This window comes from Cololabis saira, chromosome 10 (assembly GCF_033807715.1).
Source record: "Cololabis saira isolate AMF1-May2022 chromosome 10, fColSai1.1, whole genome shotgun sequence".
NCBI lineage: Eukaryota > Metazoa > Chordata > Actinopteri > Beloniformes > Belonidae > Cololabis > Cololabis saira.
The window spans coordinates 5,346,848-5,371,538 of NC_084596.1; the positions used below are offsets into that span (position 1 = coordinate 5,346,848).

The 24,691-nt window shown below is 42.3% G+C and overlaps 11 non-coding genes across 11 annotated transcripts; 6 read left to right on the forward strand and 5 right to left on the reverse strand.

Annotated features, from left to right (window-relative positions):
* Positions 1–8,813: 8,813 nt before the first annotated feature.
* trnas-uga (transfer RNA serine (anticodon UGA)) lies at positions 8,814–8,895 on the forward strand. The gene has a single exon. It is a non-coding gene; the product is annotated as a tRNA-Ser (tRNA).
* A 4,118-nt stretch (positions 8,896–13,013) lies between these two features.
* trnat-cgu (transfer RNA threonine (anticodon CGU)) lies at positions 13,014–13,087 on the reverse strand. The gene has a single exon. It is a non-coding gene; the product is annotated as a tRNA-Thr (tRNA).
* Positions 13,088–14,535: 1,448 nt separating this feature from the next.
* On the forward strand, positions 14,536–14,609 carry trnat-agu (transfer RNA threonine (anticodon AGU)). The gene has a single exon. It is a non-coding gene; the product is annotated as a tRNA-Thr (tRNA).
* Positions 14,610–16,595: 1,986 nt separating this feature from the next.
* On the reverse strand, positions 16,596–16,667 carry trnap-agg (transfer RNA proline (anticodon AGG)). The gene has a single exon. It is a non-coding gene; the product is annotated as a tRNA-Pro (tRNA).
* An 848-nt stretch (positions 16,668–17,515) lies between these two features.
* Positions 17,516–17,587, forward strand: trnaq-uug (transfer RNA glutamine (anticodon UUG)). Its single transcript has one exon. It is a non-coding gene; the product is annotated as a tRNA-Gln (tRNA).
* A 608-nt stretch (positions 17,588–18,195) lies between these two features.
* trnaw-cca (transfer RNA tryptophan (anticodon CCA)) lies at positions 18,196–18,267 on the forward strand. Its single transcript has one exon. It is a non-coding gene; the product is annotated as a tRNA-Trp (tRNA).
* A 197-nt stretch (positions 18,268–18,464) lies between these two features.
* Positions 18,465–18,537, forward strand: trnar-ucg (transfer RNA arginine (anticodon UCG)). The gene has a single exon. It is a non-coding gene; the product is annotated as a tRNA-Arg (tRNA).
* Positions 18,538–19,163: 626 nt separating this feature from the next.
* trnat-agu (transfer RNA threonine (anticodon AGU)) lies at positions 19,164–19,236 on the reverse strand. Its single transcript has one exon. It is a non-coding gene; the product is annotated as a tRNA-Thr (tRNA).
* A 791-nt stretch (positions 19,237–20,027) lies between these two features.
* On the reverse strand, positions 20,028–20,099 carry trnaw-cca (transfer RNA tryptophan (anticodon CCA)). Its single transcript has one exon. It is a non-coding gene; the product is annotated as a tRNA-Trp (tRNA).
* A 515-nt stretch (positions 20,100–20,614) lies between these two features.
* Positions 20,615–20,688, forward strand: trnai-aau (transfer RNA isoleucine (anticodon AAU)). The gene has a single exon. It is a non-coding gene; the product is annotated as a tRNA-Ile (tRNA).
* A 2,273-nt stretch (positions 20,689–22,961) lies between these two features.
* On the reverse strand, positions 22,962–23,033 carry trnap-cgg (transfer RNA proline (anticodon CGG)). Its single transcript has one exon. It is a non-coding gene; the product is annotated as a tRNA-Pro (tRNA).
* Between the last annotated feature and the right edge of the window lie 1,658 nt (positions 23,034–24,691).

Genomic DNA, 24,691 nt, shown 5'->3' on the forward strand with positions numbered 1-24,691 from the left:
GACATAATGACTGGTAAATCCATGGTGCTGAAACCTCATGTAAATGGTTCTGACCGTGTCGCTGCTGCTGTTGGAATTGTGGTTGGTTGGGCCTGATCTGTGGCATTTTTAGCGATTATGTTCTAACGGGGATGTTTAGGCCACAAGGGCCCATCTAGAATGCTTCGCCCCCCCTAGGCTGGGACCCCTGCTCCGCCCCTGCGTCTAATACAACAGAGTTGTCTCTAGACGCTTTCCAGAGACCCATACCCAGAACATGACCCCCGAGCAGTTATTACATAAACAATGGCAGGTAAAAACTCCCCTAGTGGGAGAAAAACCTTAAGCCAAACAGTGGCAAGGGAAAACTCCCCTTTAGGAGGGAAGAAACCTTGAGCAGGACCAGGCTCATAAGGGGGGACCCTCCTGCCGAGGGCCAGACTGGTGGGTCAGGGACGGCAACAGCACAGCAGGCAGGTGGAAGCAGCAACGGGATGACCAGGGGTGGGGACCGCAGGCCAGCACGCAGCTCCCGAAGCTCCGGCCCAATCAGCAAGTCCCAGGTTGGGGTGCAGGGTCAGGGAAAGACTTGTGCTCCGTAATGCAAGCTACAAGCCACCCACGACCACCTGCAGGTGCTCGGCTGACTATAACAACTCCATCCACTGCCTTTGCTTGGATCTGAGGTCTCCTTGAAAGACACTGCGACACGAATGAGTGATGCTATGGTGCGACACAGGGTCATCCAATGGAAAATCTTTCAAAACGATGTGAACTTAACTGGGCCTCTGAAGTTTTGGTGATCAGAGAAGTGACATCAGGCCGTATCTCTACATCTGCTTCAGGATCTACCAGTGAAAAGATATCTGACTGTGATGGCTCTGGGTTGGATTGTGTTAAGAATGATGAAAGAAAGCCAGTTTGTGTGTGGAAGTTGGGAAGCATGAACAGGCCTGATGGCGTGATCTGCCGGGTTGTTCTCTGTAGATATGTAATACCACTGCTCGGGATGGGTAGATTTTCGGATGCGAGTCACTCTGTTGGCAACATATGTGTAAAACCTCCTGGTGCTGTTGTTGCTGTGGCTTAGTTGGTCAAAGCATCTGTCTAGTAAACCGGAGATTCTGGGTTCAAATCCCAGCAGAGCCTCTAAACCTAACTGGCTTGGGATGACAGAAAGATGTGATATATCTCCATCCCAGTTCTGGTAGTGTGTGTTACTCTCTCTGTTTGACTATAGCAGAGTAATTGTATGCAAGTGACCAAGTTTTCTCAACAGCAAGACAGGGCCTTCTTGCACTGATGAGAAGTTTGCTGGAGTGGAGGATCATGCTTCTGTCCATGCTGTCACTCAAGGATGTTGAAGATGCCTCCATAATTGTATTTCTGCCTTTTGGAGCTGGCTGTGGTTTTTGCCTGGTACCACTGAGAGCATCTTTAACCAGTCAACAACACCAGCATGATCATTCTCTTCCTGAGCATTTATTTGAACACTATTGTGTTTTCATTGCATTTGCATGCGCTCTACCACTGAGCCACATCCCCTTCAGGCTAGTCCTGAGAGGAAAGTTGTGAGGTGGCATATCCAGCGCTTTATCCAGTGGAATTCGCCTATTTATTTCTATCCCTCCAAAATCCAAACCTGATGGATGAATGTCTGCCATGGAGGGCAGGACAATACATAAGAATTCAGGATTTTTTTATTTAACAGAAAAAATCATTCATTATTTTATTGCAGTGGATAAAGTACCTCAAAATAAGTAGTTATAAACACAAACTGTCTGTGTGTCTGTGTTCTTGCAGTCTACTGTTTATTGAAAAAGTTGATTTTGAGAAAACAGGTTTAATTTCTAGATAACTGTAGAAAGGGCAATTCATGGATTCATTCAACTATACCTTATTCAACTCATCCTCTTTCAACTACTTATTTAACCAGCCATTATTCCACTAGTCCTCATTAAACTAGTCATGGATGATGCAGTTCAACTAGACATCAATGTCTGCTGTCTACACCTGTTTATATAGTGGTCTCTGTAGACCAACAACTAACTAACTAAAAGACAGTTGTGAAACCAGGCTTATCACTTACAGCCGACCAGCCTCAACGCGCCTGATTTTGTCTGATTTTGGAAGCCAAGCCAGCGTGAGCCCGGTTAGTACTTGGAGGGGAGACCGCCTGGGAATACCAGGTGCTGTGAGCTTTTTCTAACAGCAGAGTTAGTGGTTGAACCTTTGGACAAGTTTTTCAACATGTGAAGATTTGGATCTGGGGAGGTGCACGAGTGCAGCCCAGGATAGATGCACCAGAAGAGACAAGCACACTGCAACAAAGATTCATCCAAGTTAAATATCTGGCATTGGCCAAATGGGGAAAATAGGGTTGACAAAACCTCATTTGAAGGAAATTCACACCAAAATTTGTTTTTTTAATTGTTATACTGCTGGTTCTTGCTGCTTACTGGCTTCAACTCTCCTCTTTGTAACATTGTTCAGGAAATATAAATAGAGTTTTACTATTATTTTTTTTTATTCTCATTTTTGTCCAGGAGAGTTTTAGGAGTTTGTTTTATTAAATTATTCTGTTGAAAACAGAAACATTCAAAACAAACTTTTATTATTATTATTATATTATATTTCTTTATTTGGTATGGACATCACAATAACATAGGACAAACCAAATGCACTGTTTGAGTGTTTTAGCATACATGCTAATTTGCAACACTTGTCCACAGGAGGCTTTTAAAAAATAATATAAATACAATACAATAAGATATACAATAAAATTAGAGGATGACATAAGATATAAAGCAAAGATAACATAATTCAAGAGCAGAACCAGACCTGACCTATTCATGTAGGCAGTGTTGTTTAGACTTGAGCCATAGTTTGAGTCCTCTGTTGAAAATATTGCCACACGTTTCTAATTTTAAATTAGTGGTTAAAGAATTCCAGAGTTTTGCACCCTTCACAGAAAAAATCGACTCACCAAAAGCGGTCTTATACTTTGGGATACGACAATCACCATTGGTGCAGGCCCGTGTGGTTACTCTACCAGAGCTCTGATGCCTAATAACCACTTCAGAGAACAGGGGTGAAACATGATTATGTAAACATTTAAAAACCAGTTTAAGACTACTAAAATTCACAAAGTTTTCAAAAGTTAAAAGGTTGTGTTTTCTTAAAATTTCACAGTGGTGCCATCTCATAGGTTTCTGATCCATAATTTTTATTGCCTGCTTGTATAATGATGTTATAGGTTTTAGAGTTGTTTGAGAGGCAAATGACCGTGATGTGATGCAATATGACAAATGTGAAAAGATCATTGCATGCATGTATAATCGAGCAGTTTGACATGACAAATTCCTTCGAATATAACAAAATAAATTTAGATTTGGTTTGACCTTCTTGGAAATTTGCTTAACCTGACTGTTGAATTTTAAATTCTTGTCCAGAATAATGCCTAGGTACTTGACTTCGGTCACTACATCAATTTTTTCCTGGTCGATCCATACCTCAAATATGTCATTAGCAGGCCTATCACGTATAGAGAAACACATGGAGACAGTTTTCTTTACATTAAGAGTTAAATATGACAGCTCAAGCCATTTATGAATGTTTAGTAGTGCCTGTGTCAGTTGCTCGCCTGCCAAGCTTGGTGTTTTTGCGGACACGTAGATGACAGTGTCATCAGCATACATCTGGCAGTTGACACGCGGACAGCAGTTTGGTAAGTCATTAATGTACATGGAAAACAACAGTGGTCCGAGTACAGACCCTTGTGGTACTCCCATGCTGTTAGTATGAAGGCTTGACTTCACCCCATTGACCCTGACACATTGTTGTCTCCCCTCCAGGTAAGACTTAAACCACTGCAGAGCTTCTTGGGACATTTTGAATTGATTTAACTTACTCAGTAGGATGCTATGGTTAACAGTATCAAAGGCCTTTTTTAGATCCAAGAACACTGCCCCCACAACAAGTCCTTTATCCAGTAGAACTTTGACTCTTTCAAGCAAATAGCAATTTTTATTATTTATTATTTTTATTTGCATTAGTTAATGTTAGGAAATGTATCATCTATAGGTAAGTTGTTTCAGGGAGAAATGTGGGTTTATCTTGGAAGAATACAACGAAATGTGTCCATGTGTTTATCTGTCTGCTCACTCCTCTTTCTAACACTGCTTTTTCTTCCTGAGGAGACGTTAGCAAATGAACCTTATGTGGTACACTTTAAAGGCTTTTATACCTATAATTTTCAGTTAGTGTCCATCCCTTTATGACTGCAGTGTCATAAAGCCTGAATCATCTCAGACTGGTTTGTTGAACATGTTAATGAGTTCACTGTCCTCAAATGGCCTCCATAGTCACCAGATCTCAAACCAATAGAACACCTTTGAGATGTGGTGGAAGGGGAGATTCACATCATGGACGTGATCTACATGATTTGTAAAAATTGCTGAAAACCTACTTGCTTCTCTTTCATGCCAAGAGGTAAGGCGTAGTCCGTAAAACCTTTCCCCTTTTTTTAGTTGGGCTCCCTCAATGAAAATAAATACTTTCTTGTTGATGCCAGAGTTTCATGCTAATCTAAAGTGACAAGTGTAATGATCAATTGTGTCATTTACATCCATCCATTATCTATACCCGCTTTATCACAGGGGTCTGCTGGAGCCTATCCCAGCTCATTTCAGGTGAGAGGCAGGGGTTACACCCTGGACAGGTCACCAGTATACCACATATAAACACACAAACCATGCTCACAACCACGGGCAATTTAGAATCACCAATTAACCTAATATGCATGTTTTTGGACTGTGGGAGGAAGCCGGAGTACCCGGAGAGAACCCACGCAAGCACGGCGAGAACATGCAAACTCCACACAGAAAGGCCCCTGCCGGGCCTGGGAGTCGAACCGGGGACCTTCTTGCTGTGAGGCAACAGTGCTAACCACTAAGTCACCGTGCTGCCCTACTAGCGTCATTTACATGATGAATTGAAATAAAAAAGACCTACCAAAGAACATGTTAGTCAGTTCTTCAAAGTGTCAGTTCTTCTTCAAACATATAAGTTCATCAGTGGACTCTGAAGTTGAAAACCAGCTCAACTTGGATGAATTGGAGCAATCCAGGATTTCCTTTGTACATGTGCCATCAAGTACTTTCTCTGACAAAACTCAAACATTAAACTAAAGTGTCCATAAAGTGGAAGTACATCAGTTATCCTTTCTTTAAATCTGAAATAAATATGTTTGTTTGATTGAATCAGAAACATTAGTCAACAAAATGTAGTAATACAACCCCTTTAAGAGAGCATAACGTGTTTTCCTGGAGGTCTAGTGGGCAGGATTTGCTGCTTTCTCTACCATGGCCCAGGTTCAATTTACATTCAGTGTAGAAATATGATCAGTTTCTTCTTCTATTGTATATATGTTTGTGCTTCTGTCTGATTGTTGCGTTGGCTGCCTAACCTCTTGGTAATTATGACCAATTCCACTGTGCCCATGTCTTCATCAAACTGGACATCATTTAAGCAGTTGAATGTCCACCTGTTCTTCAAGAAAAATATGTAAGGAATTAGCTTTAAAAACAATGACAGCTTTTTTAGCAGGAAAAGCACAACTGCCTATGGTGTGTGGAAGAGTGATTTTTATCTTATGGACCATTGTTCATATGTATCAGTCATGCATATCCAAAACAGGCTTTCTCCCCGTCGGGGAATCAAACCCCCGTCTTCTGCGTGACAGGCAGAGATACTGTCCACTATACTAACGAGGACATCTCATAATCCATGATCAATAGTTCACACTGAAATTGGTCCCGACAGGTTAGCTGTGAGATAAGTACGGGAACAAACCTCAGACTAATGTTTCTGATTCAAACAAACACACATTTATTCCAGCCAAATGTTCAGGCATGTGACTCAGTATCTCAGAACACTTTGGAAGACGCCAGCACATCGGCCTCAAGCTCTGCCTCACCAGCTGGAAGAGGAAGCTGGAAGCTTCAGGCATCAGGTCCACTTTCCCCCCGATCCCCCCAAAAAAAGAAACTCTCTATGCAGGACTTCCTTCAAGCTGAGGCCGCCAAAGAAGACAGAAGATGTCAAAAAAATGAAGAACACATGGACAGGATCCTGAACCTTTTAGAGAAAATGGTGGACCAGACACCTCATCAGCAGTAGCAGCACATACACTGCAAACTTTTTTTTTGTACATATTTCTGTGCACATTTTTTTATATGGAACAGCACCTTTCTTTGTTTTGCGTGTGTTACAGGCCTCAAGATAAGAGGCAAGTAACAGAAGATCAGTCCTGTATTTTACAGGGGAAAATAAAGACAAAAGAATTACGTTGCGTTCTTCAAGCAGGCTGCAAGCTGTCTTTATTCACAGAATCTTAGTTTTCAATCACTTTCTCTTTTTTCTCTCTTTACATTCAATCATCATGTCATACAATCAATAATCACAGATCACATATTCCCAATAATCATGTTCACAATTCACAATAAACTGTTACTATAGGATTATAGCTTTAATTATTTGGTATTTCTTCTGCTGTACCAAAACTACTGTATATGAAATACATTTTTACTGTATGTGTTACAAAACTCACATTTATAATTATACTGTTACTTTTAATCAGTCTCTTAGTTTGCTTTCTCAGTAAATACTGTTATACCGTTTTAAAGCTATAATGTTTACTCTTTTTACAGTCTTACTGCATTTCTAGAACGTTTTTAAAAGTAATAGAAATAAATGAATTAATTAAAATAGTTGGTCTCAAATACCATGAAATACTCTCTAACACATGAACAATGACACACCAAAACGTATGCTAACTGTGAATGGTAAAACACGTGTACTCTTTCAAGTCTCAAAATAAACTAAAACACGATATTTCTGCATGTTGCTTAGATAAAACAAAAACATAAAGGCTTATGAGTCCTTTGCCATTAGTTGTGATGCTTTTGCACATTTTACTAACCTGTATTTTACAGGGGAAAATAAAGACAAAAGAATTACGTTGCGTTCTTCAAGCAGGCTGCAAGCTGTCTGAAGTACGGTAGCCTCCGTGGTTCATATACCGGTGATACCACTGCGCAACGCCCAAGACATACTCAGCGCTTCTTAATGCCCCCTGGTGGCGTAACTAGGTAGCGCTCCTACTATAATTTGAACACAAATATTACAACTAAAATAGGCCTTTTACATGGCTAAAACTCAAAATTAAAATAAAACCAATACACAATTGTGCACATACACTTGTAGGTGTCACACGTGCAATGTTTACTTTTTTCTTTTTAAAAATTGTATTTGAATATAGCAAATAAAGCCTTTTTTACTGCAGATTCTCTCACTATCCTTATTTTACTATTGATCTCGTTGTACAGTTTATAATTTGAGACATTACCTTACTTTGAGAAACCCCAGAAGAGAAAACTGTTGTGTAACAAGTTTTATTAGACAATTTAAAAGTATTTCCAAGTGAGTAAAACCACACAAGTACAAAACTATATGAAGAACACATGGACAGGTTCCTGAACCTTTTAGAGAAAATGGTGGACAGGACACCTCATCAGCAGTAGCAGCACATACACTGCAAACTTTTTTTTTTGTAAATATTTCTGTGCACATTTTTTTATATGGAATATAAGTGCCATATTAACAGAGCTACAGCTGAAATTAAAACAGCTTTTGGCTCTCAGCTTCCTGATCAGGCTAGGGATGGAAACGAGGGGTAGGGGGAGTATTGGGACAGGCACCTGGGCCAAGTGCCCTAGATCTCAAATGCCCTAAAATCTCCCCCTTCTTTTTTAGGGCTTAGGGAAGAAAAGAAGTGCGAGTGGAGAAAAGAAGGGCGAGTGAAGGAGAATTGGGATTGGCCCATAGTCTCACGCATATATGTGCAAGAAGACAGGTAACATATATCTTTATGTGGCGGCACGTTCACTATTATTTAAGTTTGGGATCTGAAGATCTTTTTCTGTTTACCGACAACACCACCTTTGATTTGGGCCCAAGGACCCGTACTAAAGGTCAATCATCACCTCTACAAAAGGACACAAAGGTTCGTTCACTCAGGGAGGGAGATAGGGGACAGAGTTCAATAATACAAGCAATATTTTATTATTTAAAAAAGGCACATTAAAACAAAAAAGGAGCCCAATTAAAGAAAGGGGAAAGGGTTTATGGACTACGCCTTACCGGCTGACCTCTTGGCATGAAAGAGAAGCAAGATGTAGGTTTTCAGCATTCACACATGATGCCAATGTTGGTCTTCAGGTAAAGCATTGTACTACAGTCTTGAAACTTTGCTACTTGGAGGAGAAAAACTACAAATTGCATAAATCTCTGGGGCTCGTCCGGGAATTGAACCCAGGACCTCTTGCACCCAAAGTGAGAATCATACTACTAGACCAACGAGCCACAAAACTTGTATCCGGCAAACAAAAAATCACGGTCACATCATACCGGTCTAGATGTTTTTTATAACATTAAGGGGGAATAGAAATAGAAACTGAATGATGATCAATAACCTGTTGCTGTGTGGAAGAGTGATTTTTATCTTATTGACCATTGTTCATATGTATCAGTCATGCATATCCAAAACAGGCTTTCTCCCCGTCTGGGAATCAAACCCCCGTCTTCTGCGTGACAGGCAGAGATACTGTCCACTATACTAACGAGGACATCTGGTAATCTGTCATCAATAGTTCACAACAAAATTGGTCCCGGCAGGTTAGCTGTGAGATAAGTACGGGAACAAACCTCAGACTAATGTTTCTGATTCAAACAAACACACATTTATTTCAGCCAAATGTTCAAGCATGTGACAAGTTGTTGTGGCCGAGTGGTTAAGGCGATGGACTTGAAATCCGTTGGGGATTCCCCGCGCAGGTTCAAATCCTGCAAACAACGGTTAATGTTTGAACATGCAAGAAGACTTGCAGTTGTTAACCGTAGACCAAAATGTCTTTCAAAACTAATCAGTGGGTTTTTTGTGTTATCCCCAGCATGCATTAATAGGTAACATCAGCCTACATTAAGTTAGTTTTACATTTCTTTCCAAGCAGTCGGCCCAGGTTCGGTTCCTGGCTATCGTGACTGTGAACGTCTTTATATCTTACCAAACTTAATAGACGGCCTTCTAATGGCCCGCCTGCTGAATAACAGAAGAGTGGTTCTTCATGATCACACCTCCTAATAAACTGCCTTACAAGGTCAAGTCTACCTTAAATACTTAAATACTTTCTTGTTGATGTCACCAGAGTTTCATGCTAATCTAAACTGACAAGTGTAATGTTTGATCAATTGTGTCATTTACATGATGAATTTAAATAAAAAAGACCAACCAAAGTACGTGTTAGTCAGTTCTTCAAAGTGTCAGTTCTTCTCTTCAAACATATAAGTTCATCAGTGGACTCTGAAGTTGAAAACCAGCTCATCTTGGATGAATTGGAGCAATCCAGGATTTCCTTTGTACATGTGCCATCAAGTACTTTCTCTGACAAAACTCAAACATTAAACAAAAGTGTCCATAAAGTGGAAGTACACCAGTTATCCTTTCTTTAAATCTGAAATAAATATGTTTGTTTGATTGAATCAGAAACATTAGTCAACTAAATGTAGTAATACAACCCCTTTAAGAGAGCATAACGTTTTTCCCTGGAGGTCTAGTGGGCAGGATTTGCTGCTTTCACTACCATGACCCAGGTTCAATTTCCATTCAGTGTAGAAATATGATCAGTTTCTTCTTCTATTGTATATATGTTTGTGCTTCTGTCTGATTGTTGCGTTGGCTGCCTAACCTCTTCGTAATTATGACCAATTCAACTGTGCCCATGTCTTCATCAAACTGGACATCATTTCAGCAGTTGAATGTCCACCTGTTCTTCAAGAAAATATGTAAGGAATTAGCTTTAAAAACCAAATACCGTTAGTTTTTTTGGTTGAAACACAAGTCAGACTTGGGCATTAGCATTGGCCCAAAACAAACACTGACAATGTTTCTCAGTGTAGTAAGTGCTTCCTGTTGGTCCATAACATTATCTAAGCAGTAGAAAGCAGACTGAACTGTCATCACATTTTAACAGCCCTCATGAATATTGAGGTGATTATTGTTGCTCGTCAGTGAACAGTCGTTGGCTGACCGTCACTGCCAGGGTTCTTGAGAAAGCTTTGATCCAGTCAGGAGTGGGTACAAAGAGAGAGATCTGTTCATTCAAATGTCAATGACAGTTGTCATTATCAAACCTCTCCAAGTCTATGGTCTCTTTCTAAGAGAATGCTGTAATGCAATGGATGACAACACATGTCTAACTGAATATACCTGCAAACATGCAGCTTATACAACAAGAAGTTGATGTATAAGCTAAGGGACAAATGGCGGTAAGTGGCTTGTGATATTGAAGAAACCATCATCAAAGAGTTACTTTCCCTGACATGACTGCTCACCTTCTCATGTGGCTGGAAAACTGTGACGTCTCATTCAGCTGTTTCAGGTACTTTCCTGCAGCGTTGTTGGTATAGCAGTCAACATGGCTGCTTGCCAAGCAGTTGACCTGGGTTTGTTTCCCAGCCAATGCAAGAAACATGAGGTCTTCATAAGTGTAATGCTTTTTGTTGGGGAAGAATATGTTTTGGACAATCAGACTTTACGTATGTGTACATGGCTTCAAACTTTTTGGGGAAATGAGTCCTAATTGTTGACTTGACAGACATTAAATTAGACATATAGTCTCACGCATATATGTGCAAGAAGACAGGTAACATATATCTTTATGTGGCGGCACGTTCACTATTATTTAAGTTTGGGATCTGAAGATCTTTTTCTGTTTACTGACAACACCACCTTTGATTAGGGCCCAAGGACCCGTACTAAAGGTCAATTATCACCTCTACAAAAGGACACGAAGGTTTGTTCACTCAGGGAGGGAGATAGGGAACAGAGTTCAATAATACAAACAATATTTTATTATTTAAAAAAGGCACATTGGTTGGGGCAATAAAACAAAAAAGGAGCCCAATTAAAGAAAGGGGAAAGGGTTTACGGACTAGGCCTTACCGGCTGACCTCTTGGCATGAAAGAGAAGCAAGATGTAGGTTTTCAGCATTCACACATGATGCCAATGTTGGTCTTCAGGTAAAGCATTGTACTACAGTCTTGAAACTTTGCTACTTGGAGGAGAAAAAATAAAAATTGCATAAATCTCTGGGGCTCGTCCGGGAATTGAACCTGGGACCTCTCGCTCGGAATAGAAATAGAAACTGAACGATGATCAATAACCTGTTGCACAGTTTCTGTAGCCTCTAATCTCAAATATCGTGAGATGACTGCTACTTGGAGATAAAGACCAGACCTGCACATTAACCGTGGAGAACTTCAGTGTGAGCAGCAGAGCAGTTTACTTCTGTGCAGCTCGTTACCACAGTGTTTCACATCACTGCTCCTCAGCACTAGAACCTTTCACTCGCTGGTGTTCATCTCACACCTGCACGTCTTCCTTTCACTCGCTGGTGTTCATCTCACACCTGCACGTCTTCCTTTCACTCGCTGGTGTTCATCTCACACCTGCACGTCTTCCTTCCACTCGCTGGTGTTCATCTCACACCTGCACGTCTTCCTTTCACAAGCTGGTGTTCATCTCACACCTGCACGTCTTCCTTTCACTCGCTGGTGTTCATCTCACACCTGCACGTCTTCCTTCCACTCGCTGGTGTTCATCTCACACCTGCACGTCTTCCTTTCACAAGCTGGTGTTCATCTCACACCTGCACGTCTTCCTTCCACTCGCTGGTGTTCATCTCACACCTGCACGTCTTCCTTTCACTCGCTGGTGTTCATCTCACACCTGCACGTCTTCCTTCCACTCGCTGGTGTTCATCTCACACCTGCACGTCTTCCTTTCACTCGCTGGTGTTCATCTCACACCTGCACGTCTTCCTTTCACTCGCTGGTGTTCATCTCACACCTGCACGTCTTCCTTTCACTCGCTGGTGTTCATCTCACACCTGCACGTCTTCCTTTCACTCGCTGGTGTTCATCTCACACCTGCACGTCTTCCTTTCACTCGCTGGTGTTCATCTCACACCTGCACGTCTTCCTTTCACAAGCTGGTGTTCATCTCACACCTGCACGTCTTCCTTTCACAAGCTGGTGTTCATCTCACACCTGCACGTCTTCCTTTCACAAGCTGGCAGCAGATCCTTCCTCAGACTCACTGAAGACGACCTAAAACTCCGCCTACATGAGGCAGGAGGGTTTAGTCTGAAACTTGTGATGATACCATCAGTACATCCTCTGGTACCACTGAGAGCATCTTTGAACAGAACAGCTTTTACCAGTCAACAACACCAGCATGATCGTTCTCTTCCTGAGCATTTATTTGAACACTGTTCTTTTTTCAGGTTATTTATTCACAAAAAAATATGTTTATGTGTGGAGGAGCAGCATTTGGATCAGTAGCAGTTCATCAGGGTTTCCACAGCCCAAGAGGCCTAAAGGATAAGGCACTGGCCTCCTAAGCCAGGGATTGTGGGTTTGAGTCCCACCTTGATTGGCAATGTTTAAAATTGTTCAATGCAATACTGAGTTAAAATCTTCACATCCTAATTTCAAACAGCAAGATTTTGATGATTTGAATGGTGTGTTGATCCAAGGAGACATCTAAAAACTGCAGGACAGTGTGACCTGAGGTCCAGGGTTGGGAAACACTGCCTTACTGAATGAACCTCAGCAGCTGAAATACTTTACTTACTATGCCTGTTGTTTCTGTTGTCAAACAAATGTCACACCTTGGGACATTTTAATGCCTTTTATATTGTTCATTTCTTTGATTAATTGTCTCTTTCTAGGTCATGGTCTCTGCAGGGTCTCATACATATGCACTACAAATGCCTGTGTGCTCCATCACTGACAGCTCAAAGATAATGTTGTGCTGTTGAACTCTCATCAATCACCGTGTGAGAGGAAAAGGTGAAGACTTGATCCAAACATGTGGAAGAATCATCTACAAATTCTTGTTCTGTGAGTTTAAAGGCTCTGCTGGGAGTTGAACCCACGATCTCCTGTTTACGAGACAGATGCTTTGACCACTAAGCCACAGGGGCCTTTTCCCTCTACATTTCGACTTTTTTCTCGAAATTGTACTTCAACATTAATCTCTACTTTTCGACTTTTTGCTCGACATTCTGACTTTTTTCTCGAAGTGCATTATGAAAAAAAATCTTCCTCCTCTAAAACATTATTTTTTCTTTTCTTTTAGATCATTGTTTTAATGCACTAACATCAGAAGCCCGGCTACACTTATGAAGTTTGTTTGAAGTGTAGAGTCCAGGTTGAAGGCGAGCAGAAAGGAATCACCTCCACTGCTGTTCTGGTTATTGACTTTACTGGGTGAGACTGGTGACATCATCAATGACATCACATGTCTTTGATGACAGTCCAGGGTTTGGTGAAAGAGTTCGTATTTATAACAATGTATCTGATGCATGTTTCCTTCATGTTCACTGAGGGTCTCCCTGTGGAGGCGTGGGTTCAAATCCCACTTCTGACAACATTTTTAACACATGCAGCCAAATGATGTGTAAAGTTCTTCCTGCTGGATGCATTACATTTCTCAGTCAAAAGCGTTACTGTGGCGACTCTAGACGCCAAAAAGCGCGCCCCCCCCCTTCATCTGATTGGTTCAGACAGAAAAAAATTTGTGCCTCAAGCCCCACAATACGGTTTGACGTACATGCACGAAAATGGGTACACACCTGTATCATGTCGCAACTTAAAGAAAAGTCTCTTGGCGCCATGGCCGAAACCGAACAGGAAGTCGGCCATTTTGAATTAATCGTGAAATTTTGCCGCAATTTATGCCATGTCTTTGGCCGTTAATACAGCCCGAGCCGTAACGTGCACCCAGGTGTGTTATACATCAAAATGTGCATCTCCGTCCTGCGACGACGCGCATTACTTTTCTCAGTCAAAAGCGTTACCTTGGCAACGATAGATGCCAAAAAGTGCGCCCCCACTTCATCTGGTTGGTCCATATTTGATAGTTCCTACTTTCTGCCATAACTTTTGAATGGTTTGACATAAAGAGTCATGGGTGGTGTCATCGGACTCTGTATTGAGTACTTGACCTTCATTGGCATGCATTAGCCCCACCCCTTTTTCTGATTGGTTGATATGTGCTAGTTCAGATTTTCTGCAATAACGTTTGACATAAAGACTCGTGGGTGTCACGGGTGTGGTTTGTTGAGGACCCAAACGCAGGAGAGCAGGGGTTGCAAAAAAACTGGATTTATTTACTAAAAAGAACCAAAAACACTGCAGAGCAGGATTAACAAAAACAAGAGAGCAAAAACCAAAAACCTGACAAGACACATGGAGGGAGGAAACAGTACGGACCGACATGGAGCAGGGAAAGACAAGACCAGATATACACCGGGGATAACGAGACACAGGGGATAACGAGACACAGGTGCGGACAATCAGGGCAGATGGGACACAGGAGGAGCAGAACTGGAACTGGAACTACCTGCTTATCTCAATGGGGTCTTCATGGAGGTTCTGTGGCTTAGTTGGTCAAAGTGCCTGTCTAGTAAACAGGAGATCCCGGGTTCAAATCCCAGCAGAGCCTCTAAACTCAAATGTCTTGAGATGCCTGAAAGATCACATATCTCTCACTGCTGGTTCTGGCAGTATTACTCACATGCTTGCTTATTTATAGCAGAGTACTAAACCGAGAGTTTAAGGTGAAGGACTGCTAATCCATTGTATTCTGCACGTATGGGTTTGAATCCCATAGTTGTCATATTACAGGGGTAGGCAATTCCGGTCCTCGAGGGCCGGTGTCCTGCATGTTTTAGATGTTTCCCTGCTTTAACACACCTGATTCTAATTAATCATCGTCATCAGCTTGTCATCCAGGGCTGCACAATTCTATTACAGTTTTTTCTGAAAGCTTAGGCGCTAATCATGTTCTTGTAGCACAATTTCTAAAACTATTAACACACATAGCAAAACCACTCACTGAGTTAGCCAAACTAAAAGCACAAATACTGCTTTGCACTCAGTTTGTAATTTTGTAACACACACTTTGCAAAACTGTAGGCACAATTCACTGCTTACACTCAATTGCCAAATTTCCAAAACACTCCTAGCAAAATTATACACATGTATGGCTATTATTTACACTATTTTGCCAACTGTCTGGCACACTTTCACATGTGAAAAAATTTTAGAGAATTAGTTCACTTTGCAATCAGCCTAAGCACTATAAATAAGCCACAGGTAAGCTGTCTGTGTGGAGTACAATGGAAGGAGCAAGAAGAGTAAGAATCAGAGGAGTTGGAGGAAGAGGACGTGGTGGTGAAGGAATTGGAGGAAGAGGACGTGGAGGTGAAGAAGCAAGAGGGAGAGGACGTGGAGGTGAAGGAGTTGGAGGAAGAGGACGTGGAGGTGAAGGAGTTGGAGGAAGAGGACGTGGAGGTGAAGAAGCAAGAGGAAGAGGACGTGGAGGTGAAGAAGTTGGAGGAAGAGGACGTGGAGGTGAAGGAGTTGGAGGAAGAGGACATGGAGGTGAAGGAGTTGGAGGAAGAGGACGTGTAGGTGAAGGAGTTGGAGGACGTGGAGGTGAAGAAGCGAGAGGTTTAGAGGAAGTTAGAGGAAGAGGACAAGGAGGAGCAAGAGGAGGACGAGGAGGGGGAAGAAGAAGGGCCAGAGCAGACCCGATATGTCATCATATGGGACAATGTTAGTTTCCATAGGGCTGCTTTGGTCCGCAACTGGTTTACCGATCACCCACTCTTCATGGCACTCAACCTCCCCCCATACTCTCCATTCTTACTGTAAATCCAATTGAAGAGTTCTTTTCTGCCCGGCGCTGGAAAGTCCACGACCGCCTTCCCCATCAACACGCAGCCCTTTTACAAGCAATGGAGGAGGCATATGGAGATATTGAGCAGGCATCATGTCAGGCCTGGATACGGCATGCAAGGAGGTATTTTCCCCAGTGCCTTGGACTGGAGGACATCGCATGCCATGTGGATGAGATTTTGTGGCCGGACCCAGAGAGACGGCATGATGTAGGCTGATTGTCTTTTTTTTGTGAATGTATTATTTTGTGTTCTGTGCTGTGTCTTTGTTTTGACGAGTGTGAATAAACACCAATACTTGAAGTTTGGATCCCTGTGTGTTTACAGAACTATGACAAAAGTATGACCTCAAACTGACCTAGCCACCTTGTGCACAGAAAAAGAAAAAAGCCAGATGTGTTTTGTATTCATACCATCAGTTTGTAGTTGGCACATTATGTGCTTAGTAAATGATGGCATGTGTTTACTGTCTGATATGAAAACACCATTTTTACTAAGGTGTGTAGAGTTAATCAAACTGTGTTTGATTTTACAAGAGAACTATAAAGTTTTGATAATTTGGTGAAAGGTTTTCTCATTTGTGTGTAGAGTTTAGCAAAAATAGCCAATGTTACAAAAAATGTACTTAAGGATTCAGAAAAAACTGTACATGCAGGACAGGGGCCCACGAGGACCGGAATTGCCTACCCCTGTACTACAGTCTTGGAATTTTGCTACTTGGAGGAGAAAAATCACAAACGGCATTTCTGGGGCTCGTCCGGGAATTGAACCCGGGACCTCTCGCACCCTAAGCGAGAATCATACTACTAGACCAACGAGCCACGAAACACATATCCGGCATGTCAATACCATGGATGATTTTTAATTTTACCACAACAGGACAAATTATATGAAGTCATACATTTATTTCTAACATGAATGATTTGAAGATAGGATTTTTTTTTTCCATTACGCCCACCATTTTCAAAGCATGCAAGTTTCTGTAGTGTAGTGGTTATCACGTTCACCTAACACGCGAAAGGTCCCCTGTTCAAAACTGGGCGGAAACATCTATGACTTTGCAATAATATTATTTGGATCTTGGAAAACCACTCCAGTCCTCTTCTTGGTGCTCAGGACAGGAAGGTCGACCATCTCTTTCTCGCATTGGGTCTCATGCAGAAATGAATTTCCTTGCAGTTCCACAACTGACCAAAAGCCAGTCATTCTCCATTTACCTACACTTTAAAATGTCCAACTTTACAGGAAAAAAAGAAACATATTAGAGAGATTTTTTACTGGATTTTTCTCGTCATGCCCGCCGTTTTCAAAACATGTCAGTCACTAGCTCCACCACCAGACCCCAGGAGCTTCCACCACCAGACCCCAGCAGCATCACCAGCAGACCCCAACAAAAACTCAACAACCTCAACAACCCGGCTCACCTGGAGCCACCCAAAGACCCGGCTCACCGTCCGAACCCGGGGACCCGCTTTTAAACCCCCCCCCGACCGGCCACTGGAGTGAAAGAGCCAGCCCTTGGGCCTGGAGGACCAGGGCCCTGGTACCCTAAACACCCAGACGCTCCTAGCACCATGGACAGCACTCTGTCAGATGCTCAGGCGCATATTGCTTTTCACTCATGTTCTGGTTTCAGGACGACCATAAAACCACAATAACAGCTGAACAGGGTTCCATGGTGTAATGGTTAGCACTCTGGACTTTGACTCCACTAATCTGAGTTCAAATCTCAGTGGAACCTGTCAGTCTCCCACACAACCAGGTACAAAGGTATCAAGCTTTTACCCACATGATGTTGTAGTATCAATCCACGAGGCTCCACCTCAAAAAACAACACGGGGAAATGGAAACATGGACACCATTAGACCTGCTTTAGGGGGCTGGAGTTACCCTAAAATGTCCATAAGAACCCTTAAATATGTGATGAATGTATCTAATATCATGAGTATGTTCTTGAATGATGTTTAAGCAGTTTATACAGTCGTTTTCAGCTAGTGATGCTAATGATGGTCACTGATCAATACGAAGGATCATTTCCAACAGTTGTTTCCCTTCACAGTTCCAAACAAATCTGATCAATTTTAAGAGATAATCAGAAAGAAATCAGTCTTAGAAGAGATCTGCTTCATTCATATCTGAGAGAATTGTGCTGGGTCACATGATGTCATTTAAGCTGGCCTTTTTTTTTTTCTTTGTTTCTCATAATTGAAATATATCTGTGATGAAAATTACAGGCCTCTCCTATCTGGTTAAGTGGGAGAACTTGCACAACTGGTGGTTTGACTAAATACTTTTTGCCCTCTATGATTAGATTTGTGTTCATTAAACAACCTCAGAAATGTCAGATAAGGCTCTTTGGCACAATGGTAGCGCGTCTGACTCCAGATCAGAAGGTTATGTGTTCAACTCACATCAGGGTCATAATGAACGTTAAGTTTTGTTTTATCCATCCTCACGAGTTCACCAACCAGACTAACTTCAGCTGCAACAGAAAACTTTGATATGTACCTGGAATTGTTCAAATCTGCATGATCACGATCAAGTTGTAGTCCTTCACGCACACATTAATTCTGGTGCACGCACATTTCTGAGGTTTTGAGAAAGATGATCCACTCGTGGACCACATGGCCTAATGGACAAGGCGTCTGACTTCGGATCAGAAGATTGAGGGTTCAAGTCCCTCTGTGGTTATAGAGCCTTCAGATAGTTAGATCTGGTCTCCTAGCTCACATTCACTCTTTAGAGGATTCTTTATCTACCCTCTCCGGTTAAATAAGGAGAGATTAGAAGTTCTTCAATAGAATGACAAAACAGCATCCACATTCACTAAGAGCAGGAGTACTTCTGACAAAGTACTCTGCTATAAATAAGCAAGCGTGTGAGAAATACTGCCAGAACCAGCAGTGAGATATATGTGATCTTTCAGGCATCTCAACACATTTGAGTGATTTTGGTGATAGTTATTATTTGCCTGATAAGTCAGGTTTGAATTGATTCTTTTTTATAAGTAATCTTCTTGATGAATTATTAATAATGATCAAAAGATGATTATTAATAACTCCACTAATAACTCCCTTTTTGGTACAACACTGGCCTGTCCTCTCGTCGAGAAAGATTTGGTCAATTGTGTTGAGAGAAGAGCTAACCAATTCCATGATTTTAGACATTTTGGCAAGATATGAAAAGAAGAGGCTCCAATAGAAAGACAAAACAGAGAGCATCCACTAAGAGCAGGAGTACTTTTGACAAAGTACCCTGCAAAAAGTAAGCAGTGAGAGATATGTGATATTTCAGCATCTCAAGACATTTGAGTTTAGAGGCTCTGCTGGGATTTGAACCAGGATCTCCTGTTTACTGGACAGGTGCTTTGACCAACTAAGCCACAGGGCCTTCATTTCACCATCTCACCGCCTGCGTCCCCATTTCCCCATATCTTCAAAATGTTCGTGCGCGAGGGTCAGGGTTGGTGTAGAGATAACACATTTTTAGGTTATTTTTTTCTTTTTAAATCGCAACCTTTGCGTAGAAGGTGCTTGCGCATCTTTCAAGCCCTGTTTTGTGTGCAAGCGAGCTTTATAGATGAAGCCCCTGGCGGTTATCAGGTTGATATGCTCCTCAAGCTAGCCTATAGCTTGCTGGTGCAAAGTGTCCCACTATCTATTGGCCCTTTTCCACTAGTACCATCTCAGCTCGGTTCTACCCGCCACGGCCCTGTCTTGCGCTTTTGCACTATGTGCCAAGGCGGGCCGAGCCAAGCAGATATTTTTTCTGTAACCATTCTGCCGAGGTTCTAACCGGGCTGAGCCGGCACTATTTCTGACGTCACCACCCTCTAAGCCACTGATTGGTCGGGGGGTGGCTCGTGGCGATTTTATTATACAGCGCAAACGTCTGTTTGGTGATCCAACTCTGAGGTGCAGATGTTCATAAACCTGGTGGCTGTCGAGAGAATTAAAAAAGGGATGTAGACGGGCGATAAGGAATGATCAGATCCACCAGGAGCTCTGTTTTCTTCTCAGCCGCTCGCGGCTCCAGCTGATTTCTCATCAGCACTGACACAAACAAAGGTGTTGCGCAATCTCATAATCTCATAATGCCAAGTGGATGAGAGTAGGTGACATCATCAACAGGTAGTTGGCTTCTACTCGTGAGGATAGATAAATAAAAAAATTGGAAGTTGATGACCCTGATGTGAGTTGAACACATAACCTTCTGATCTGGAGTCAGACGCACTACCATTGCGCCACAAAGCCTTTTCTGTCATGGTCTGAGGTTGTTTAATGAGCTCAGAAGGTCAGAGCTTGGTGCTAATAACACCAAGGTCATGAGTTCAATCCCCATACTGACCAAACTGGTTACCAGTTAAAATCATCCAGTTTACTCTCTAAATTGTCTGATTGAAATCTCTGGCTGAGCTGCTCAAGGTGCTGTGTTCAGGTCATAGTATGTCTTAGGTTGGATTATCTCACTTGACTTCAGGAGATTTAGGGGAACATTTTTTGGTGTATAAAAGCAGGTTTTACTACTTTATAGTTAGAAACTGTAAAATGATAGTTTGTGTACCCAAATCTACTCAAAGGGGATTTTAGTACATCCTGGCATGTGTGGAACATGGTGTGCATCACTTTTTATTGGGGGGGGGGGTTATGCAACGTCAGTATGTGAGGCCCCGGTTGTTTTTGGTAAGATAAATCACCATGGAGACGAGGTAAGTGAGAGGTGGTGGAGGCCCTGTGGCTTAGTTGGTCAAAGCATCCGTCACCACAAAGGCCGTTTAGCTCAGAAGGTCAGAGCGTGGTGCTAATAACGCCAAGGTCATGGGTTCAATCCACATACTGGCCAAACTGGTGACCAGTAAAACCTGGGTAATCTTGGTTTCTTTATATTTATGTAAAATTGACCTCCAGAGAAGAAGGATAGTTAGATCTGGGGCCTCATGTACTAAGAGTGCGTGGATTTCAACGTGAATCCGTGCGTGGAATTAACAAGACCGCAAAAATTCATATGTACAAAGCTGTGCGTTCGCCCAAATCCACGCAGGTTTCTCTGTACATCCCAATCAGCGTGGATTTGAGCGCACATGCGGGAGCACAACACTCCGCCCCGTCTCCTCCCTCAAATATATGTTTGAATATGATATGAAGATAATTATCCATTAAAAACCGCTCATCCTAACAAGAAAATGCTCTGAGCTGGAATAAATAATTCATTTTGGGGCATTTAGGGGTGTCGGACTCCGGTCCTCGAGGGCCGGTGTCCCTGCAGGTTTTAGATGTTTCCCTGCTTCATTGCACCATGATACAAGTGACTGTGTCATCAACAGAACTATCCAGACTTTGATGACAAGTTGGTGATGATGATTAATTAGAATCAGGTGTGTTAAAGCAGGGAAACATCTAAAACATGCAGGACACCGGCCCTTCTGGGATTCACTTTGACACCTACATTATGCTGTTCTTTGCTTTGCGTTGCGTTCGGTGAAGAGTTGTGGTTTTATTATGATCGTACAGGTTTGTTAATGTTTATGGGCAGCGTTAGTGCATCATTACACTCTGCTTTTCTTGTTTGTATTTTAAGAACCGACACCAGAATTTTTGGTGGATGAAAAGCGGCTCCTCGTTCTGCTTTATTGTCATGCATATTATATACTAACGCATTAAGACCAATGTACACGTTTATTGAGTCTTACACATTATGGATGTCCGCGATCACCTCTCTCATAAGTATAACAATGTGAACAATATACAATTTATATTTAAAACATGAAGCATTACGATCTGATTCCTCTGCTGCAGAAATAAAGACAATTTGTGGCGACGGGATTATCGAGGTGCAAACGTGAGAAATAAAGAGCAAAGTTAACTCGGAGTGTTTCATCCGCAGGAGGAGAGACAGGTGTCGTGCCAAAAAGTGATTGAAGGCCAAATACAGTTAATGAAAGGTTGTTTCTGCCTAAATATGACTTGATCTCATTCTTGAGCTTCATAATCTGAAATCTGACGTTTTAGCGCTCTCGTTCAGCGGGCTGCTGTGCGCGCTCCCGCGGCCACAAATCAGAAGAAATCAGATTCTGGCAGGAAATCACTTTTTGGCACAACACCGGTTTTTGCCTCAAAATTAATTTTAATGTATTTCTGTCCAGACACAGTTATGGGATGTTTAGGGTCTGGCTTTTATCTCCAGTCCTCGTCCCATACGGTCGTCATGACGACAGATGTCCGACCTGCAGCTCCAGCTGAAGCATCATGTTGGTCTGAACCGGAGCAGCTGGTCCAGTTCAGGAGAGAGATCCAGAAGATCCTCTTGGTACCTGAACCAGCTGATGGTTCAGTCTTAGTCCTGGACCAGCAGGTCGGTGTGGTGCCTGAGGACTCGCTCCTGATCCTGCATCAGCAGGTTCCTCTAACGGAGCCAAAGCTCCATCAGGATTTGCAGGTTCCATCGTTGAGCTCCTTTAGTTGTTTGTTCAGATCATGTGGTTGATTGTGAGATTGTTGCAGCTCCACTCTTGTGTAACTTATCTGGTGATGTGGGGACTGTCGTGTCCTTCACGTGGTCGTGAATTTATTGTTGACGTTAAGTTTCCTCATATTCTGCACTTCACTGCATCACCAGTGAGTGTCGCCAACGGACAAAACCTCAGAAAAGTGCGTACAACAGCCTTAATGTGTGAGTGAAGGACCGCAGCTTTCTACGTTCACGTCATTCTTTGTACATCCGACCGTGAGCGTTGAAAGTGGCGTACGCACGTTTTTTGTGCGCCGCACTCTTAGTACATAAGGCCCCTGGTCTCCTAACTCACATTCATTCTTTACAGGACACTTTGGTTTAGCTACCCTCACGGAGGGTACGGAGTTCAATAATACACACAATATTTCATAATTTAAAATAGGTAAATGGGTTGTTGAAATATCACACAAAAAAAGAAAGCCCAACTAAAAAAAAGGGGAAAGGGTTTATTGACTACGGCTTACCAGCTGATCTCTTGGTATGAAAGAGGAGCAAGATGTGGGTTTTCAGCATTTACACATCATCATGTTTGTCTTCAGGTAAATCAATACAGTCTTGAATCTTTGCTACTTGGAGGAGAAAACCACAAATTGCATAATTCACTGGGGCTCGTCCGGGAATTGAACCCGGGACCTCTCGCACCCGAAGCGAGAATGATACTACTAGACCAACGAGCCATAAAACACACAACTGGCCAACAAAATGTCATCAGAAACAGGTGCTGTCATTAATGACATCACCAAAGATGATGGTTCTGGAGGTTAAAAACAGCAATCAGTAAAATAAACAATAATAACAAAAGAAATCTGACAAAAACACCTGAAAAAGAAACATTATTTTGTCACAGCCGCTTGAAAATATGGAAACTTCCCCAAGCGTGTGTAAAACCTTGAGTTACAGTCTCCCAAACTAAGTAGAGACGTTCTAATTGAGTTCACACTTGGGAAGTAACTGACTGTCAGACACACCACGTAAAGAAATACACACTTGGTAAAGAAGAATTGGAGGAGTTCCCACCATGTGGCATGAGTGACGGCAAAGCATTATAGTCATAAAACTGACTAGAATATAATTGGTATAATTGATCACACATGGGCAGAATTAAAGACTGAATTATAATTCCTGTTCCAGCAAAAATCAGACTTCAAAGTCTTGAGTTGTTTGTAGCAAATATAATCAGGCTACAACCAAGTGTGGGCAAGTGCAAGGCTCGACTCAAGGAGCTGAATGAAGGACAATGAAACACTGAGACCAAGGTTTGAATTTAACTGCAGTATATTGTCAAAATGATTAAACAAACATTACAAAAAGGACACAACATATAACATAGAAAAAACAAAAACAAAGGCCTTTCAAACAGGGACTAGATTATCACCTATTATCACCTAGTCCAGGTGGTTTGCAGATTTCCTTTAAGGCTTGAGAGAAAATGTTTGGTGATGGTGAAGCAACAGTGTCTGAGCAGATGAGTGTCTGAGCTGAGCAGGAGCTGCTGATTGGTTGAGAGTGGAGGATGGTGCAGGTGGAGCTGCTGATTGGTTGAGAGTGGAGGATGGTGCAGGTGGAGCTGCTGATTGGTTGAGAGGGGAGGATGGTGCAGGTGGAGCTGCTGATTGGTTGAGAGTGGAGGATGGTGCAGGTGGAGCTGCTGATTGGTTGAGAGTGGAGGATGGTGCAGGTGGAGCTGCATCCATTGGCCCAGGGTTCAAAGGGCGTTTCCAGTGGGAGTGTCTAGTCAGTGAGGTAGTGGGCGTGTCCACAGGTAACAAGATTCACTTAACTCTTTTTAGCAGGTTACATACGGGTCAACGGTGGGAACGGGTGAAAGAAAGAGTTAAGAAAATAAGCATTAAATATTTTTTTTCTTCTTCCGGCTCTCAGTGAAGGCGGACGCTTTTCTGCTCCCTCTCCCTCCCTATCTGCCCTGCTGCTGCTTTTGTCTTGTCTTAGAGCCTCTCTTTTTCACATCCTCCAAAACTCTCTACAATCATGGAATTGGTTAACTGGTCTCTCAGCACAATTGACCAAATTTTTCCGACGAGAAGTCAGGGGACAAGGGAGCCCTCCTGCCCCGACGGGACATTTTTTTGCCGGATACATGATGGACTCCTGGAAGCACTGGAGGATCATGTGTCATTCTGTCGGTCGAGGATGGTATTATGTAGATGCCTAAATAATTGGATTAATTATAAAAGGATTTCTGCTTTTTGGAGTTGGCGGTTTCCTGGCATATCGACTAATTAAAGGTATAGTCTGTAATCATATTCAAAAACATTTATTGTTATACTGGGTGAAATGGTCCTTCCATCCTGAGAGTAGCCAGTGAATAATGTGT